Genomic DNA, 14,542 nt, shown 5'->3' with positions numbered 1-14,542 from the left:
TAAACACTATAAATAGACCCCTTGGGTCCTCATTCAAAGGGCTGGAATTCTTTTGTCTTGGAGCAAGGCTAGAGAGAGAGGGGGAGGATTTTTGGAGAGCTTGGCGAAGCCCTGCTGCAGTGAAGAGTGCCCGTGTGCTTCAACAAGAGGAGGAGAGGTCTTGATCAGAGCCTTCATCACCCGTCCGAGCCTTAGTATTAGCCTTTAGCGTTAATACTAAGAAGAGCTAATACCTCGCTTTAGCCGAGGTATACGCTTATAGCTTCTAAGATCCCACGCGGATCGACGAAGTTCTGCTTCTATATCCCTCCGCGGATAGACGAAGCTCTGCCCGATTTTCTCGGAACAGATCTGATTGCCCCGGTGGTCCACGGATATCAACGTCCCCGTCACAGGCCAAAGACCCACGCAAGCAAGAGATGACAAACAGCTCTTGCGTTTGTTTGAAAGGAGTTGCATTTATTTTGTTTTCATTGTGTACCGGTCTTATAAAAAGACTATCTTTTTATTTCATTGTAACGATCAAAGTTGTAATGAATGCAGCAATGAATACAGCGACTTTTTCCGCAAACAAGCTGGCGACCACAGTGGGAGCCAACGGCATCGCAACCGACGCCGTCGTGACGCAACCAGCACTCAAGATCGGGGTGAATGAAGAACACGAGCTCGATCAACAACAGTTCAAAGAAGGCCTCTCTTCCTCCTCCTCCAGATCCGCCTCTCCAAACGGGTACAGAAAGGTAACCTCTTTCATAAATGTTTGCAGGTCCTTCGGTTCAAAAATCCAAGACCCCGTTGCCGCCTCTGCACTTGCACCACGCGACGTCCCCACGTCGTCCAACCTGGTCGAGATCGCAGATCCGGATTCCTCTTCCGCCGAGGAGATGACTTCTGAAGACGCTCCGGCATTATCAAAGAGAGCACGACAAAGACAGCGTCAACGTCTTGCTCGACAGCTGGCCGAGGCTTTGGAGCCAATGGATGGGATCCGCTATAACGTGGATCTAAAATCCAGGCAACGCCAGGAGCAACCACGGCAAACAACCAGCCCCTCCTCCGAAGCAGAAACAAACAAATGGGTTCATGTCAAAAGAACCCGTTCTACTCTCGAGGAGCGAATCCAGAAGCGCCGCGCCTTGCGTGCGCATGCCCGAGCCCTGGTCCAAAAAGCACGAGAAATGCTAAAGGGAGAGGCCGTTAAGAGATCGCCGAGATCCGAACGAGTTTGGATGCCGAAGGCCAAAACAACGCCTGAGGTAAAAGCAGGTAATATTGCTCTCCAACCTTCGTCAATTTCAGGTCCCGAACCTTCGGTAAAGCCCCACCTCAGCGTGGATCTCCCCAAATTCAAGAATCCTCTGAACAACCGTATCGACGCTCTACCCGAGAATCGAGGAAAAGCGCTTGTCAAGGAAAGCTGGGGATCGTTGAAGGAGCTTCGAGCCAACATCCAGACTGGGGGTCGTACACGATCTCCTAACAAATCGATCTCTGCAACGACCAGCTCGGCGGTGCGTGCAAAGGACCAAGAGCCCGTTAAGGTTTCACCCTCACAAAGGAGTGATTCCAAACGTGCGACTCTTGCAGAGGCCAACAAGGCAATGTTTACTCAGAAGAAGACGCGTCGGACAGACGAACGCGTTATACCTGAGAACCCATGTGAGCAGCCGATAGGTTACTCCGACGGCAACGTCGATGAGTTGTACTATCAGGCTGGGGGTGCGGATGAATCTCGAAAGAGAAACACCCGGGAAGCGGATTCTCACTGTCCGTGTACCAAATTTATCAGGGCAGTATTATCAACCTGTAGCTGCCCCAAGACCGCTCCACAGAGGGTCTCGATATCCGAGAGAATCTCCGATGGAACGACAAAGCCCAAATCAAGGCGTTCCTACCAAAGAGGATTGATTGCTCGAGATGATGAACCCCTAGAAGTGACCATCAACATGGTCAACAAGGGAAAGTCCCCAATCATTTCAAGTGATTCCGACCCTAATTCCTCTCCAGGAAGCAGGGTCAATTCGGGAACAGCTCAGCTTCAGCTAGAAGCCGACAGATATAACAACAATCGTGGGATCCATGAAGGAGTCCTTTCCGATGATGAATCCTCAGATTCCCATTCCGCGCTCGCCTCTGATGACACAACGTCTAGCATAGGGCAAGCTCGAGAGGTGCTCATGGTCAATACAGATCAGATAGCCAAAATCATGCTCGCCTCTGACGATACAACGTCTAGCATAGGGCAAGCTCGAGAGGTGTTCATGGCCAACACCGAGCAGATAGCCAAAATCATTGAAGAGGCCCTGACTAAGCAGAAGGAAATCTTCAAGTTCGAAATGGAAATGGCTATGCAGAACGCTGCAGTCAACAGCGATCCGGAGGTGGTCGAAATCGTCATGGCCGACGCACCGCCCAAGAATACTGGGGGTGGCCCCACTAAAAATAACAACGCTGGGGGTGGACCCACCAGTGATAACAACACTGGGGGTGGCCGTATTATTCCTCTCGACAATTATCCAAAACAGGATACAGCTCAGGCCGAAAAGATGAAGGATCTCGAAAGAAAAATCGATGCCCTGATGTCTGCTCGAGAGGTGAAGAGGACCGGCATTCCGTGTCCTTACCCGAAAGAGTGGGATTCGATCCCGTATCCGGCGAAGTTCAACCTGATCAACTTCACGCCGTTCAACGGAAAGGGCTCGCCCACTCAACATCTGATCTACTTCAAGTCCCACTTGGGGGTGATCTCGGGCAATGGGCCTTTGATGGTTCGGTCATTCGTTGGCACCCTTCGCGGGCCTGCCTTCGATTGGTACCGCCGTCTCAAGCCCGAAAGCATCAACAGCTGGGAGGACTTGGAAGGCATGTTTCTCGCCCATTTCTTCGATGATGACACCGAAGTGTCAATCAGGACACTCTTCGACGAGAAACAAAAAGGCGGAGAGTCGGTGGATACCTTCATCAAACGCTTCCGCAATCAGGCAATGAACTGCAGGGATCCCGTCACGGAGGAATTCCTCTTGCAGACTTGTCAGAACAATTTGTCCATTAACATCTTGGACGTGATGGGAATAGAGCCGCTCAATACCTGGAAAGAGTTGAAGGCTCGAGGAGAACAGGCTGAACGCTTCATCAGAAGGCGGAAGGTCGAGAGAAACCAACCGATGGTTAATCCTCTGGATTCGGATCTGGTACCTCATGATGAAGGGGACGCACCTGCAGTTGTTATTGACGATAATCAAACGTCGCAACAGCAGTCCTGGGAACAACAGGAGAATTCGGACGAGACGCTCCAAAACGAGTACTCGTTCAAAGACGAAGACGTTACAGCTATCTTCGAGACCCTTCTCGAAAACAATAAAATCAAACTCCCGCCCATCACGAATCAGGAGGAAGATGACGATTCTGCGGATCCAACGTACTGCGAGTACCACAGGAGGATCCTTCACCCCACCAAGGATTGCTTTGCTCTCAAGAATAGAATCCAGACCTTGGTTGAAGCCGGCGTTATAACGCTAGGGTAAGCCGATTGAGAATGGCCATACTCCAAAGAGTACACGAGTATAAACTGTTTCTCAATACTCCGAAAAGTATACGAGTATAAACTGCTTCTTAAGACTCCGACAAGTATAAGAGTATAAACTGCTTCTTGACACTCCAAAGAGTATACGAGTATAAACTGTTTCTCATTCCTCCTACCGGTATAAGAGGTTAAACTGCTCCTTGATACTCCAATAGGTATATGAGTCTAAACTATTTCCTACCATTGACGGGAAGTTCCTGGAGGATATTACGCTAATATTCTTAAGGATAACCCGGTCGGACAACAAAATCAAACCCAGTTCCAAGAGAGAAGCGGGGGGTGGATAACCCAATGCATCGGGAAGTTCCCAGAAGAATACCACATGGGTATTCTTAGGGATAACCCAATCATTGTGGAAGTGGTGAATAAGAAATTCACGTTCGAACTCTGAAGGTCAGAATGTCTCTTCTTATTCTCTAACTCTTATGAGTTATTTTTGTGAGATGAGATCCAATCCTCTGATAGGTTAATCTTTCCTCACCAAACCATCCGCTGATCAAATTAAACGACAGTGGATCCACCAACATTCCCATCTGCCAGTCATTGGCGTTTCTCAGACTCAACATGTTAGGTCCTAAACGCCTAGCATTAAAGTCTCTCCTTGGGGGATAATACGAGTTGGCATTTTCTTTGCTACCCGTATTCCACTCTCTTCGCTTTCTGGTCAAACCTATAAAAGTTAGGGCCAAAGCCAAAATCCCCTCTCGATTCCTCCAATGAACGAGAGGTCCACTTTCAAATCGAGTGATCAAACCTTCCTACAGTTAGGGTCATTTCAAACTCCTGCTTGGTCAAACCTTCCTACAGTCAGGACCAAAATCACAATTCACTAAACGAGAAATTCATCTTTGGTTCAGTAACCAAACCTTCCGACAGTTAGGGTTATCCGAATCTTTTCGATTCTCGGAGTGGAGATCCCACTCCTAGTTTCACCTGTCCGGATTCTGGGGGTGGAGATCCCACCCCGAGTCTCCTTTCCGGCCGAAGATAGAATATAAAATTCTTCCTCTTCAGCACCGGGAGATAGAATATAAAATTCTTCCTCTCCTCGGACCTTTCCGATGCTCGGAGTGGAGAACCCACTCCCAGTTCATCATTCCGGATTCTGGGGGTGGGGGATCCCACCTCAAGTTCCCTTTCCAGCTGTAGATAGAATATAAAATTCTTCCTCTTCAGCACCGGGAGATAGAATATAAAATTCTTCCTCTCCCGTTTCTCAATCTGTCTTTGCTTTTAGAAAAGACACGATTGTCAAATCCGGGCACTCGATGCACGGGGAATTTTATCCCGAAGCCTGAGTAGGGATAAGTCAACGCCTAACACGCGTTGCCGGGTAGTCTATTCCCGTGAGAAAGACGAAGTCTATGTATTCAAAATCATAGCATTAAGTCTAAGAGAAGCAATTCTCTTAGCACAACGTTACATGTGAAACGGGTTTTAATAATTCACATGCTAGCCCGATTCAAACGGTAATCGGTAAAGGCACATCAAACCCGTTGATGGCTGGGGGTTTGCCAAAAATCCCAAAGCCTATGTCTAACACACATGGCCGGTTAGTCTTTGACCGTAAAAAGGACAAAAGACCACATATTCAACATTGTGGCAGGTTGTTATTAATAACACCATAATCCGTGCCTCACACGCACGGGGAATTTTATCCTGAATCCTAAGTAAGGATAAGTCAGCGCCTAACACGCGTTGCCGGGTAGTCTATTCCCGTGAGAAAGACGAAGTCTACGTATTCAATATCGTAGCACTAAAAGGGTTAACTCTTTTAGCTTAAACGTCACATAGGAGCGGACTTAAACAATCCGCATGCTAGCCCGACTCAAACGGTAGTCGGTAAAGGCTAATCAAATCCGTTGAAGGCTGGGGATTAGCCAAAAATCCTAAAGTCAACGCCTAACACGCGTCGCCGGGTAGTCTATTCCCGTGAGAAAGACGAAGTCTACGTATTCAATATCGTAGCACTAAGAGCGTTAACTCTCTTAGCACAACGTCACATGCGGAACGGACTTAAACAATCCGCATGCTAGCCCGACTCAAACGGTAGTCGGTAAAGGCTAATCAAATCCGTTGATGGCTGAGGATTTGCCAAAAATTCTATAACTGCGAGTCATTGACGCATCAACTCCACTAGTTGGTCTCGTGACTTGAGCACCCAACAAATTCAGGACAAAATCCACACATGCAGATGAATCAACTTTAACAGTTGGTCCTGCAACCCCAACATTCGGGACCGCGGTGCTCCAATACCTTAAGAGCTTAAACTGTGTATACTCCAGCAAACGTACGAGTATAAACTGTGTTAATAGCGATTCGAAACCCTAGAGTCAACGCCGGTCATCGCGTAACCCTAGGTCAACGCCAGTCAACGCGTTGCAATCAAAGTCAACGTTCGACGATTCGAAACCCTAGGGTGGACGCCGGTCAACGCGTAACCTTAGGTCAACGCCAGTCAACGCGTTGCAAGCGAAAGTCAACGTTCGACGATTCAAAACCCTAGGGTCAACGCCCGGTCAACGCGTAACCCCAGGTCAACGCCAAGCAACGCGTTGCGACAAAAGTCAACGTTCGACAACGCGTAACCCTAGGTCAACGCCGGTCAAAGCGTTGCGACAAAAAGCCAACACACGGGGATCCGAAACCCTAAGCCAGCACAATGTGGCGGAGGTAGTTCAAAGTCAACTCAATGACACGAGCCAAACTCAATTCATCAGCTGCAAACTCGAGACTCCGACGACGGCCAAGCGATAAACGCAGCGCCGGAAGAACTTCGGCTATTCGTCAAAGCATCGAATAGACCGAAAATCGAAAGAGTCAAGAGTTGAAGCTAACTACGCCGACTGAAGGCCAGATCAATCACATCCAAAGTATTCCAGCCTCTTCTATAAAAGAAACGAGTCAGGAACACTTTGGAGGGGGTATCTGTAGGCATCGAAAATTGCCTATAGTTCTCCACAACCGGTTCAGTGTTAACGAGCGACGATGAACGTCACCATCCAATCCACATGAGCCTAATCGACGTCGACGAACGACTGAAGTGAATCGACGAGTTACATGAGCGGATAGGACTTCGGAATCACGAAGACCCGGACCAATCGGGAAGCCCGGCACTGTTCACAAAAAGGACAACGCCCTTCATGCCTCGACCACTCGAAACACCCGAGGGGTGTCTTGGCAAAACCAAGACACCAAGGGGTGTCCGCACCCTCTAATGGTCCCCTACCTACCCCCACTACTCCTAAACACTATAAATAGACCCCTTGGGTCCTCATTCAAGGGGCTGGATTTCTTTTGTCTTGGAGCAAGGCTAGAGAGAGAGGGGGAGGATTTTTGGAGAGCTTGGCGAAGCCCTGCTGCAGTGAAGAGTGCCCGTGTGCTTCAACAAGAGGAGGAGAGGTCTTGATCAGAGCCTTCATCACCCGTCCGAGCCTTAGTATTAGCCTTTAGCGTTAATACTAAGAAGAGCTAATACCTCGCTTTAGCCGAGGTATACGCTTATAGCTTCTAGATCTTACGCGGATCGACGAAGTTCTGCTTCTATATCCCTCTGCGGATAGACGAAGCTCTGCCCGATTTTCTCGGAACAGATCTGATTGCCCCGGTGGTCCACGGATATCAACGTCCCCGTCACAGGCCAAAGACCCACGCAAGCAAGAGATGACAAACAGCTCTTGCGTTTGTTTGAAAGGAGTTGCATTTATTTTGTTTTCATTGTGTATTGGTCTTATAAAAAGACTATCTTTTTATTTCATTGTAACGATCAAAGTTGTAATGAATGCAGCAATGAATACAGCGACTTTTTCCGCAAACAACTATCTTTATTCTATCTACTTTGTACCTACACTTGTTTGTTGTTGATTCCACTAGAGAGATATTATTGTGATGGTGAAACGTGTTGTTGCATAGTGTGGATGCATGACAGGTTTGACATACTTGAATTCATCTTGGACTACAGGCTTGTCTGAAACCAGCGGCGTCACAGTGATAGGTTCAGATATTTAGCTCGAAAAACCACTCTTTGAAAACATTGATCCAATTGAACCACAAGGCATGTTTTCAGCTGATGGCATCAGGTTGGAAATTGAAGTCAGACTGTGGCTTATACAAGCAGGCAATAGAATTGCCATGGCTGATTGAAAATAAAAATAAATTATATAAACAGTGATTATGAGAGAAATAAATACGCTTAGAAGTTATAACATAAGGTAGGCTAGAAATGCATATGGTAAAGAGGAAAAAACTTAAAAGACCTTAAATTCAAAATTAACTTGCCATAACACATTTACAAAAGTATACTACAGCATGCGTGCTCAAAGGCAATGCTCAAAACACAAATCCACCTTGATTTTGTACAAATGCAGTTCATTAGGTAAATAAGTCCCTAGATGACACACATGCACAACACTTCACAACTTCAGTTGCATATATATAGCTCAAGAAACCACAGAAGTATTATGCATTTAGTTTCAAGTACCTATTGCAGCCAACAGACTTTTAGCAGTATATCTTCAAACACCTTACAAATCCCTATTTTCTAAAGTTTTCTGCTGGTGTTTGCGGTGGTATAACAAAGACAATATGAACTTAGTTGAACTGACCACTTGCAAACCAAACTTTCTGGCTTCTTTTAGATAGAAGCTCATGTCATGGCAAACTCATTTTGGCTGACCGGACTTGTATCAGAAATTTGTATCTGAAAAGATTGTCAACAATAGTAAAAAATCAGTAATTCTTACCTACATCTTATCTGAACGAATTCTTAACCAAATAAGCATGGAACAAATACAAGAATTAGAGGGGAAAAAATGAAGTCAGTGGCAAACAAAATGCACAGCCACTAAAGCCCAGAAAAAAATACAGATATTTGCTTCAGTTTCAGGGTCTTCATCATCTGTAGAGCTGCAATTATTTTGTACTTGTTCCTCAATAATTCACAGCATTGCTCAGAAAATTTAAAACACAAGTGAAACTGGAGTACTTGTAACTTTCTGACGATTCATCATATTACCTCAGGGGACAAAGCCAGTAAAGAAGAAAGCACTGCCCTCAATGGCAAAAAGTGCAGAAAAATTCTGCCACCAAAGCTACAGGTCCCCAGAGGTAACATGTACTGTTTGCTTATTCAATCATTACTCTTAAGGACCTAATGAACTCATCTAGTAATAATCAGTTCATGACCATATGGTGAGCCTTCTCAAATCAACAATCATGTATGCGTGTGTGTGCAAATATTAGATAGAGATTAGAGCGCACCAAGAGGCATTTCTAATATTCAGTTATTACGTTATGCATCAGAGGTTTACCAAGAAAACAGAAATATTTAAGTCATATCATTATCATTGTTAGCAGCACGAGCAGCTTTTTGTGCAGGTCGTGGGTTTGCGATCAAGAAAGGAGCTATGAGCCTTTTTGCTTATCCAAGAAAATGCAGCATTTTGCTTACTAAAAAAAAGAATCTGAGTACAGTGTAGTCACTGCCCTCATGCCCCATTGCCTCTGAGAACGTTTGCACTTGGTGCTTGGAGAAATCAGCAAGCAACTGCAGACAACTTTGAAAATCCCTGTCCTTTCGGTGCAGATCTACTAACATAGACAAAGTAGATGCCTCAGGACGAAACTTCAACTCTTCCATCTTATGTAGAAGCTCCCTAGCTTTCATTATATCACCTCGTTCGAGCAAACTTTGAACAACCACGTTAAGCAAAGTAGAATTTAATGGGCAACCACATCTTTCCATGAATAGAAACAAATTATCAGCTCAACAAACCTTTTTTATAAGGCCTTGAATCATAATCTTATATGTCACAACATCCGGAAGCAGCTCTTTAGCAAGCATATCACTAAAAAGATCCTTGGTCGCTTGAGTTCTGCGGACCCTAAACATCCCATTGGTCATGATATTGAAGGCTTCGGTATTGATTGTATATTTCCGGCTAAACATTCTTTCAAATAGATTTAATGCTTCATGGATGCATTTGTTTTTACATAATCCATCCAAGATTATATGGCATGTACCAATATTTAGAGTTACCTTGCAATGATTAATCATCTTATCCTGCATTTTTCCTTGCATCACTGACCTTTCCAACGCAAAATAACCTTGTAAACATGGTGTTGTAGATGACATTTGTCTGCTTCGGTCGCTCTTTAGGCATCCCCTCGAAAAGCCTCAAAGCCATGTCAATCTTCTTGGATTTACAATAAGAGTTGATCAGAATGAAATATGTAAATTCACTAGGCTTACAACCTTTTGCGAGCATGAAGCAAACATTTTTACTGTTTCACCCATTTCACCAACTAGACAATATCCATCCATAAGGGTGGAGTAAGCAATCGCGTCAGGCTTTACACCTTTCTGTATCATGACGTCCAATAATCTATGCGCATCAGTAACCCTTCCTTCCTTGCATAGAGCATCAATCACTGTACTGTATGTCCTGACATTTTGATGGAATCGTCGATCACTCTTACCAGCCATCTCAACATGTCATCCCATTTCCGTAGTCTTGCAAAATCCGCTCACCAAAGTGGCATATGTGATTATGCCTGGATTGATTCCTTGTAGTCTCTGCATCTTCCCTACTTTCATCCTTATGAAGTCCATCCAACAAGATTTTATAAGAAAAAAGGTTGGGTCGCACTCCATCCTGTGACATCTTTCTGAATAAGCGCATAGCCTCATTTGGTTTTATTGCTCTTATTATACCAATCAATAATGATACTATAAGTGCGAATATCGAATGCCAAACCATCCTTGTGCATGGAGTTCAGGAGTTTTGATACCTTATTGAAGTGGCCTTCTACACAAAAACCCATTAAACAAACTGCTGTACGATAATATATTTGGTTTCACACCACCTTCAGCCATCGCCTTTATCAGTTTGTGTGCTTCACACGTCTTGCCCTGCCTACGAAGAGAATCCATCAGTTTGTTGAAGGTTATCACATCCGGAGAGAGACCACGGTCGCCTACCTCTTTGAGAACCCTCACGGCATCTTTCCAGTGTCCTCGAATAGCATGACCGCGGATAATGCAGCTGTAGGTGACAAAATCGGGAGCGATTCCAGATGAAATCATTTCCTCGTAAATTTTGGTAGCATCGTCCATCTCCCCTCGTTCGGTGAATGCATTAGGCTCGAGTTCTCATTCTATCTTCATCTTCTTAAGAAACCCAATCCCCAAGCTTGTACTCCCGGTGCTGCAAAGACCTCTGATAAGATTAGCGTACGTGACCGCTTCGGGCTTGCATCCCCACTGCGGCATTTTATTGAGCAACTGGGCTGCGTCTTCAACCTTGTTCTGTTTGCAGAGGCTGCTGTCAAGAGAGCTGAAAATCATGGCATCCCCATTTCAGCCTCGTTTCATCATGGATCCCAATAAGCCAAAACCAAGATCGACAAGGTCCAGATGAGGACTCCATAGGTGAAGTCATTGGGCGAAATGCCTCCGGCCCAGTTCGTCTTATTAAACAAAGAGATGATTACATTTGGCGTTTGATGATGCTGGGTCTTCCTGATTTCGAGGAGCAGGTGATTGAATGAGCTGATTGATGATTTAGGATGGAATTCGAGCATTGTTGAGAGGAACACAGAAAGAAACCCCAAAGTTTTTATCCGGAACCTCAAATCAAAAAACACCCTCTTTCATCCGTATACTGTTATCAGCGCAAGGCTAGAGTCCAATTCCCTTCTTTCGACCCGTAAGAAAAAGCCAGTTTCCTTCTTTTTTTGACCCATAAAAGAAAGACTAGTTTAGTTTTCTTCTAGCTCCACCGTAGTCTCTCTACACGAAGCACAGCATTCATTCAACTGGTATTCCCGATACTTCATTGAGTCGGAGATCACGCACTAGCTTCCAATGTACCTCTAATCACCACCAAAATAGAGCGCGTAAACCTTTCAATATCCAGAGACGTGTCACCTTAAATAATCCCTACTGTTTTCACTAAACCCAAACCCTATCAACAAAGAACTACACAATTTAATCCCCCCAAATAGTGCATCAAACATCAATAACTTCAATATCCACACACTGAAAAGATCAAATACAAGAAATTACACTATTACATCACGCATAACTCACAGTAACAAACCGGCAGAGAACACAACACCCATAGTACCCCAGCATCTCTGAAAACCGCCTGACCTACGCAAAAATATCTACCCGCGAGTACTAAAAGACCACTACCTAAAAACTCTTTGATTTACCTCCATCTCTCTAGAGGACAAAGAGAGTGAACACCGCAACAATGGCACCAAAATTACTATTCTACCCCAACGACACAACCAATAACAAACAAACCCCAAAGATCAGATAACCTGCTCCGCATCACCTCTACACAAAAAACGCCCACAAAAGGGACATAGTCTTGACATGCTCCAAGCCGACATCAACTACCCAACAGCAACCGCCGCATAATGAAACCACAATAAGAATATCACCACACATATTCACATGACACCACACACCGCGAGTCTTCATGAAATCAATACTGCTACAAATCATCTCCCGCCCACACCCCCTCCCCACAAATGAACACCCCAAACGATCCCTCCAATCAGGCCGCATTACCCAAACCCCAGAAAATCACCACCACCCGCCCCCAATCCACCCTATACCATCACGCGGCTTCATATCTTACAAATACATACATCAATACAAAAATAAACCCAAAGACGATTAAAGACATTGCACACTTTAGCCGCTGCCCACAACTCCCATTTTAAATCGGAATTACCATCCTTGGGCAATCCGGTAATTCGGTGAATAATCATCTATACGACACGCAAACCACACACCACCACACCCATCCAAAAAAACAAAACCCAACAACCAACAAATCCAACAACAACGACCACATACAAACCAACAACCAAACATACACGAACCAAAACAAAAGACACCCCAAAACAAAACCACTACACCAGAAACCAAACCTACCCCCTAGCGAAACAAACCACCAAGGACCACCACACACAACAAAACCCATCACATCAACAACCCCCCCCACCCAAAAACCACCAAACAACCAAACTACCATCCAAACACCCAAACCCACACCACCACAAAGCCACAACACCCACCAAAAAGAACAAACACATCCAACACCAAATCCCACATCACACTAAACCACAAACACTCACAACCTGACTCATAACCCCCCGACCTACCCAAGAACCAGCATCCCCAAAGCCACAAACCATTACCTTTTATTACCCAATCATGCCAACACCACGACAATCTCGAGCCACTCACCAACCTCTATGCAGGATTAAAATCTTTGAATCAAGCATCAATTCTATCTTGCTCATTGCTGCAAGGATGTGGGTATATTGAGACCCAAAAAGCTCCGTTGAAAAGAGTGCTCCGTACTGTAGGACGGACTTATTAGCGTAGTTCTATATCAATCCCAGCAATCTTTACAACATTCGGGGCCTTCAACTTAACCACTATCAAACCCCACTGAACATCCACATACACACATAACGAGAACACGGCAATTACTCAAGAACTGTGTTATCGTAGAACCCACAAGACCAAAAAGATAAGTAGTATGCAGCAAAGAGTCTAACAATTAAAGAATAACTTCCATGAGAAGCAACACATTCCAAGAACGCATATTCAACACCAAGCTTTAACCAAATCCATAAACCCCACAAACAACATGAACTCATCTACACATACCAATAACTCCGAGCTTCATAAACACAACAATTATATATATCAGAAAAGAGAAAAAAACCCTTAGATTATAAACTCACCAAAAACCCGATTACAAACCATACACACCCCCCGATAAAACCCCCAGGCACATTCACTACCACTACCACCGAACAGAAATCATATGGTAGATGGATTATATCACAGTACGCACTCTGTAGCCAACAAGCCACAGTCACGATAAACGTCACCGGCCTTCATGATTTTTGACACACACAAGAACAGACCAAACACAGACACCGTACCCCGAAACTCCCGTTCTACACAAGATATGCTTCGAACAAGACACCACCAATCGAGACACGGCCAGCACTCCGACGCGTCCCTTCGGGTCGACGCTCCGGCAACCGCAGCCCGGCGATGCAAGCCAACCAACCATGAGAGCTGAGCATCAACAAGAAAGCCATCGAAAAGAGCCGTGTGCTCCAAATGAGACCGAGGGCTGAGCTCCAACAAGACGGCCGCCGCGCCCGCCAGAAATCGACAACGACTGCAGCTACCACCCCAAGCACACACAGACACCGCGGCCGACCCGGCTACCAGCCAACGGCCACGGCGCAAGTACTCAACCAAGGACGCGCCGGCGGAGAGCGGGCGCGGTGTGCGCTACAGGGGCAGGGGACCGGCCGCGACGACTATTTACAAGGAGGACCAACAGTCAGACCGAGGCTTGGCCGACACGCTTCCACACAAACACACAACAAACGGCGCCAGAAGCCAAACCCATGACACGGCGCCTGTACGCGGGCGGCACCACCCCACAACACAACCCAACACACCTGGATCACCAACCCACCCAAAACACCAAAGCCCAACCCACAGAAGCACACCGAAGAGACACACCGCCACACCCAGGGACTCCAACCATCGCGCTGATCAGCTGCACCCTCAACATCCGCGATCTGCAAGCGGCGAAACCCGAAAGAGAGAAAAAAAAAAGGGGCGGACCGAAACAGAAAGAATATAAATTGGGGGTGAGAAATTACAAAATACAACGGAAAGGCCAGATTCTCTTTATTGGGTTTATAAATCAAGACAAACACCCCAGGCAAACAGAATCCCACAACCACATACCTCAAACAAGATGAAAGACCTAACACACCAACAAACAACACCTACTAACGAGGTCACACACCAAAAAAGACCGCAGAAGATCACCGTTTCTCCCTACCCTATACTAGTATTACTATAATTTATTATCATATAACTATAATATACTAATAACTAAGCGC

The 14,542-nt window shown here is 45.6% G+C and overlaps 1 pseudogene; it reads right to left on the bottom strand.

Annotated features, from left to right (window-relative positions):
• On the bottom strand, nucleotides 8,793–12,710 carry LOC109821285 (annotated as a pseudogene).

Source organism: Asparagus officinalis, chromosome 8 (genome assembly GCF_001876935.1).
Source record: "Asparagus officinalis chromosome 8, Aspof.V1, whole genome shotgun sequence".
NCBI classification, from domain to species: Eukaryota; Viridiplantae; Streptophyta; class Magnoliopsida; order Asparagales; family Asparagaceae; genus Asparagus; species Asparagus officinalis.
The sequence above is the reverse complement of the archived record's forward strand: the minus strand, read 5'-3'. Positions and strand labels throughout refer to the sequence as shown.